Genomic DNA, 7,166 nt, shown 5'->3' on the forward strand with positions numbered 1-7,166 from the left:
CTCTTGACAAGTTGAAGGTATAGACTTTGATGAGACTTTTTGTTTGGTAGCTAGGATGGACGCTACAAGAATGTTTCTTGCATTTGCTTCTTACAAGAACTTTAAAGTATATCAGATGGATGTCAAGTCAACATTAACTCTTTGAAGTTTAGGGTCTCCAATCTTCGATGAACTCTCTCTCCATGTAAAAGATTATTCAAAAAATTATCAACATTATCATGCATGGACATGGATTTTTCAAACCCGTCAATGCCTCATGAAAGGATAGATTCCCATTGGCATTCAAACCATTTGCCAAAGCCACAACACAAAAAAAGAGGCAAAAAACAAACTAGTGAATTTCCACTTAATTAAAACCCCAAAGTTAGACCAACCAAATAGCTCGCTACACCCCCAAATCACCCAACAATCAAATGACACCCAAACAACCCCCAACCGCCTTGTCTTTCGTCCTGAAACCCCCACACAAGCTTGTAGGACAAACAAAAGAAATGGAGGGTGTGGCTGGGGTCAATTCACTCTACCATCAGGTGTAAATTCTTGAAAATTAACTTATTAACTTCAAGATAAATAAGAGATTTAATTAGAAATTATGTTAGAAGGAATGAATATTAATTTAATGTGAAGCAAAACTATCTATTTTTTAGCAATTAATTGAAACATTGACTATTATAAATAGCCAACTTTATCTCTAAATTTAAATAATCCACTTTACTATTAAATAAAATATTGAACATAACATTTTATTAGAATAATAGAGATATTTTTAAATTTTTGAAGTGTCAAGTAAACTTTTTAACATGACCAGTGATGCTGTACGAAATGCCATCTAGTACCACATGAATCGCTTTTGACCTAGAGCTATGAATTGGCGAGGTTACAAGTGGGGGACCTAATCCCCATTTATCAATAGTGTGACTCAAGACCACAAGCACATTGGATTGACGAAGGCACAAGCTTGCAATCACAATGACCCAATGGGGGTTTGAACCTTGGTGGGCACAACAACACCACCACCACTTAACCAACACAGTATGGCATGAACGTAGAGATATTTTTAAAATAAAAAGAATTTAAATACCAAATTGTTTTTAAATAGCTTCCCTTGGGGATCCCTAACAATATAGGCCTCCACCAGGGATTTAATCCCTTAATTAGATGAATTAATTAACTTTTGAAAATAATCTCCAACTAATGAGGTGCGTTGTGCATTTCATCTGCGTCGTTGGAAGGAAGATAATTTTAGCTCTTACATTTTAGGGTTGCTACAACTCTAATTTGTTGAGGATTGAATATAAAGACTTATCAATTTTGTTAATTCTGTTAGATTTCCACAATCCATAATAATGAAGTATGCAGATTTTTGGATTTGATTGTGTTCAAGTTTTTGAACATCAATGTTTCGGATCACACTCCATGATCCATCATCAGGATGAATGAGAAAGAGAGGGAGATTGCAACGCTTCGCAAAGGTTTGGTGAGAGGTTTTGAAAGTTTTTATGTTGAATCAACTCAATATTTGGTGCAAATTTACAGATATGTTTTTTCCATTTTATTGTTAACGTATTAGTTGATGCATAGCAATTGTGTTTTTGTTTTTTGTTTTGCAGGTTTAAAGAAGTTTCCTATGAGCCCCATGGAAAAAAAAAATTCATCATAAAAGGCTGAATTCAGGGTTCCATTCTTTTTTTGGTTTTCTAGATCTCCACTCAACAAATGGAGGTAACATGCAAAGAAATTTAGCTGGATTCATGGTTGTGATTATTCTCTAAAATTTTCTATAAAAAACCCTTATTCCATAGCTTGGTTGACTGCTGGTGTGTATGGGTGCTTTTTTTTTTTTATGTGCACCCTTTGAAAGAGTGCAACTCTTCATTATTAAAGACAAGTAATTATTTAAAAGAGTGCAACTCTTCATTATTTTTGTCCTTTGAAAGGGACACACCTTTCACAATCAGATTTGCACTTCTGATTTCTCAATTATCCCCCTTTAAATGGGTTCTCTTCTCCCTTTTATACCTCATATTTGGGAAGTCACAACTTATCATTTCATGCATTTTGAGCATTCATTGACTTTAATCAAGTTTTAATTTTTTTTTTTTATATTTTAATTTAATTTTAATTTTTATTCTTTTGTGTTTTAATTTTATTATTATTATTTATTATTAAATTAGATTTCAAAGTGGGGACATTACATTTACATACTAAGCTTTGAAGATACAATATGATAGTTACATTTTCCAGCACCTTGCACCAAAATTCAACTGAATACAATTATAGTTTAACACATGAGGGTTGCGCAAGACTCTCAAAAAAGATGCACTCCATTACCAGCTTCAAACCTGCATAAAAATTAATAATATCTCCTTTTAGTTAATAGGGAGCTCACCTCCCAGCCATAGGGTTGAATACAATCCACGTCCGAACTTGGGGGATACAACAACCCGGACTGAACACATTTAACAACCACTCACAATCATGTCACAACCCCTTTTGATTTTATCTTACCTTATCATATTTATTTTATGCATTGTTATCTCAACAAATTAACGATTTTATAAAAATAAGTATATAAATAATAGAAGAGTGTTATTAATAAAAATAACAAATAATCTTAGGACAGACGAGCGATATATTTTTTGTATGACCGGACTGTAATGAAACAGACAAAACAATGACGTTAAGTAGAAATAAACTCATATCTTTTGTATTCAAGTCATGACAGGAAAGTAAGACTAATAATAGGAATATAGTCCAGCTACAAAAGGAAATAGAGTAATAATAGGAATTTAATCCAGCTACAAAAGGAAATAGAGTAATAATAGGAATTTAATCCAGTTACAAAAGGAAATTGATTGCGTTACTAATACACAAGCTTATTACAGTACTTTGTTTCGATTCTATGATAAGTCAAGTGCACGCCTTGTTTTCCTTTTTCAGCGTTTACACAAGTTTCTTTAATATGTAATGATTAGGTATTAATGTAGAAGGGACCGTCAATAGGATGTATTACAATTGCATGCTATTTTATTTGATTTCACGTGATTAAATAGTCAGCATCTAGGAATCCATTTCATACTGAATCAATTCTTTGTCAGCTTTATAAGTGTAGATCAAATTGTAGACCTGAAATTTGGGCTCAAGGAGTCAGCTGTATCTCCATTTTCAATACCAAGAAAAGATTATACCTGCATGTAAACAATAAAACAAGAACACATGAAACTCGAAATAGTTCTGAAATAAAATGTAAGGTTCTTATCTTCAACCAACTATATAACATTTCTTGGATCATATGCACATTTAGCATGGTAGGATGATCAAACAATCTCCATTGCATTGCACAGGTGAGCGAAATCTTTGATTTGATTGGTGTGTTGATTCTAAAGGTCAGTGTTTTCCGAACAACTTTACAATAAAATAGAACATGGTAGAGCATTGTTAATTCTTCACAAGTTTTCACTATATTTTAGACGGTAATATTTATCAAAGAGAAGAGCGTAGATTGCGTTTGCAAGTATAGAGTCCTCACAATATTGATCAAAGAGGACCAATTTAAGAGGATTCAATTTTTCGTATTGTTTCTCACATATTCAAATAATTGGATACATTATTATCGTAGTAAGACACCCGTACAAAATTGCACAGTATCACGTTTGGGTAGGTTCAATAGCTCTGTTGTATTGTTAACGTGTGTTCGATCAAAACATCCATCGACCTATTAATACTTCGCTTTAATGTTCCCATCTATGTCTTCGGGATATTAATCCTACCTACATTAGATGTTTTAGATCAGTCACCAGCCCACGTATTCAAGAGATAAGTGGTTTACTTTATCATAAGCTGGCTCTGTTCTAGCATGACAATGGAAAAATGTTGAATAGTGGTTAGCTTTTATTTTGTACAGTATAATCCTATTCCCTAATAAGTATTCATTCATCACAAGGAAAAGGTTGATTTTTAGAGATGGTTGAAAAGCTACTATGTTCTGTGACCATTGTAGATTTTGATAATTTGTGTGAGTAGAATCATTTTACGAAATACTGGGCCAAGATAGATAAGTATTGAAGTTCGAGGGTCCGACTAGGCTTGATTATCAAATAGTATGTTGTTCACAAGCGTATACATAATTTCGAATGATGACATTAGCGTATAGCATACAAAAGTAGATTGATATATAAGAGGATTAAATGATATGTTAATTGCAGGGTCATTCCGATAATCGACTAGATCTTTTGATATTGTCCCATTCCATGTAGTGTTCCCATTATCAATATTTGAGCAGCCTCTCTTTTTCTTCTTATTTTCAGATGATATTCAATCGAAGATTGGAATAAGATTAAGGTTTCAGGATCAGGAGGTTTCATGAAGTAAAAAAAATTATTGTTGCAAGGTTAATTGAAATCTTTTTTTGAAAAATAGCAGTCCCCACTTTTTAGGGCTGTAGATTTGAGCGGGTGGAAAAGGTGGTGGGTTAGAAATTGTCCTACCAGCTTAGGTTTTATTTTTTCGGTCACTTGTCAATCATTTGAAGTTTTTCAAGTTTTATCAATTATTATTTTTAATTTTTTATATTTATTTATTCAGGTGAATTGAATATGATAAATAAAAAAATTCATGAGATCACCAACTTACATAAATTTCGAAGCTTAAATTGTACTACAAAATTCATGGAAACACCTGCTTTAAATTAATCTAAAAAATATTTAACAACATCCACCGAAAGTTTTTAGGAAGCCTCCTCCATAAAACTCCAGCCTAATAGAATCGGCACAAGACAGGTCAGGTCGGGTCACTAATAATTCACCCACAACTTTCTCTAGAATCTGTTTAGTGCATCCCCTGCAATAATTACAATTGGTGAAGCCACACAAGTTTGAGGCAATCTATCAACAGGTTGCACACCTATTCTATGCTTTCCTTATTAGCTGGCATACTGAGTGCCTTGTGTTTGCTTCCATCTTATTTATCCAAGTATGCTATTGAGAACATTTGTAGTCATTGACAAGTATGCCTTGTGTAAGCTTCCACATCTTTATTGACAAGTGTGTTAGAAGGGTTGTGAGATCTATCTTTACGCTGACTACATGGGCAAAAGTTCAAAAACCTTCTTATCAAATTCATTTGTACTAATCCTTTAATCATTGCATTTCATGAAGCCATCTCCCTTCGAAACATGTTACCCATCACATACAAGGAAATTCAATTCATAATGTCGACGTTATAAATTAACCAAACCAATGTATATTCCTTGTTCTTGCAATGCATGACAAATGATTTTTTTTTAATGAGCTCTACCCTAATCGATGTATATTATTATAGATTAATTAATAATGGAGAATGGGAGAAAAATTAGAGATTAGTGATGCATAATAGATTCGCAATGAAAGACAGTCTCTATTTTTTCGAAGCCGAAATCTACTTATTTTTGAATTTCAGTTTATCCCATCGTTCAAGCGGTAAGATGTAAGATGCATTTCAAATTTAAGTACTTAGCAAATTTAATGAAAATTAGTAGTAGGAAGAGCGAACTCTTTAAAGAATATGGTTTAAATAATTTAAGTTAGATCATAAAGAGCTCCTCATTTTATTTTAAAGTAGACACAAAAAAGGAAAGAGTAGGGAGATTGATTTCAATTAGTAATATGATATTTATTATAAATGAATAGTTTTCTTATGGATTTCTGACAATAGTTATGGATTTCTGACAATAGTTATGGAGTAGTTGACATATATATATATATGGTATCTAATGTATCTAATGTTAATTGATAATTGTTTCAATATTTTGGTGTTTTTTTATTTTAATGGCTATTTATATCATATACACTTATTCAATTTTTATTGCAGTTTTGATCAAACAATAGTTGGTCTTGGCTTTAAAAGTTAGTTAAGTTATCAAATTGATATTCATTTGACTTCAAAAAGATACTCAATAACATTCATGCTATTGGATTATAGGTTTATATCGAAAGCATTTATTGATTGATTTATATTTGTAGAATAGCCTAGTTATTACGTTTTTAAGCTATTACCATCATATGGTATAGTTTTCAAGTTGTTGATGTGATTACTTTTTTATTATAATTTGTTCCCCTTTATTATTTCATACTTAATTTTTATTTTTGTTGTGATAATCTTGGTTATCTTTTTATATTGATACTCATAATATCATTATCAATCAAATAAATATCATCTTGATAACTTCGATTATCCTTTTATAGATATTAAGTTGTTTATTAACATTACTCTCTTATTTATCTATTGCATATTCATAAGTTCATATAGTTATTATTTGATATTGTAGTTTGTGATTTGATTAGTATTTTGTGTAAAACTAAGAAGTAGATACCCCTAATACCAAAATTAGTTATCGATTTGATGTGTGTTAGAATTAAATAATTAATTTTTCATTAATAAGTATTTGTATAAGCATTTCAAGCTATAATGAGTAATTTAATAGTTTGAGAGATTGTTGATTGGTCATAAATCCATCATAACTTATTAACTTGGGTTTTAGTAAGTCATGATAGGAATTTGGATTATTGTGTTTATAATCTCTCTCCACATTCTCTCTTCCATTTGATATTATGTGATTTGATTAGATTCCATACTTATGATTGTACATGACAAGTTATAGATTAAGCATTTTCATTTCTTAAGTATATTTTTTCAATTTAATCTCTATTTGTGTATAGCTAAACAACACAACTAAATCCAAATACAAAACATAGAAAATTGGGAACATTCGATATTAATGGTACCTCTGGGCCTCACATTTATATGAGTAATTTTGTCACACTTTGAGCTATTGCATTTTTAGCCTAACATAGTTGCAACAATGATGATGACATCACCCCTTTACATCACTAGATAGTAATAAGGGGCATCATGAAGACAAAATCCAAGCGATGGGAAATCGCTCTTAGATCAATAATTAAAAAAATAAATTCAAAGAATCAACATATTCTACTACAACCATAGAAAACCCCAAATAAGATTATGGGATGTAAACAATATGATTTGACTTATATTTATTATGGAAAAGTGGTGCAGGAGCACCTAATAGGCCTTCATGCCTTAATGAGGCCAAGTTTGTATCTTTCAGGTTTTAGTAGGTGGAGAGTCATGAATAAGGTCAAACATGACCATTCTTGAAGTAATAAAGG

General features: G+C 31.5%; 2 long non-coding RNA genes across 2 annotated transcripts; both read left to right on the plus strand.

Moving 5' to 3' along the window:
- Positions 1 to 1,061: 1,061 nt before the first annotated feature.
- LOC131054476 (uncharacterized) lies at positions 1,062 to 2,016 on the plus strand. The gene is made up of 2 exons (XR_009108000.1): positions 1,062 to 1,477; positions 1,611 to 2,016. It is a non-coding gene; the product is annotated as an uncharacterized LOC131054476 (long non-coding RNA).
- A 1,107-nt stretch (positions 2,017 to 3,123) lies between these two features.
- Positions 3,124 to 4,503, plus strand: LOC131054478 (uncharacterized). The gene is made up of 3 exons (XR_009108001.1): positions 3,124 to 3,246; positions 3,345 to 3,386; positions 4,308 to 4,503. It is a non-coding gene; the product is annotated as an uncharacterized LOC131054478 (long non-coding RNA).
- The last annotated feature ends 2,663 nt before the right edge of the window (positions 4,504 to 7,166 follow it).

The sequence above is a fragment of the Cryptomeria japonica genome, chromosome 7 (assembly GCF_030272615.1).
Source record: "Cryptomeria japonica chromosome 7, Sugi_1.0, whole genome shotgun sequence".
NCBI lineage: Eukaryota > Viridiplantae > Streptophyta > Pinopsida > Cupressales > Cupressaceae > Cryptomeria > Cryptomeria japonica.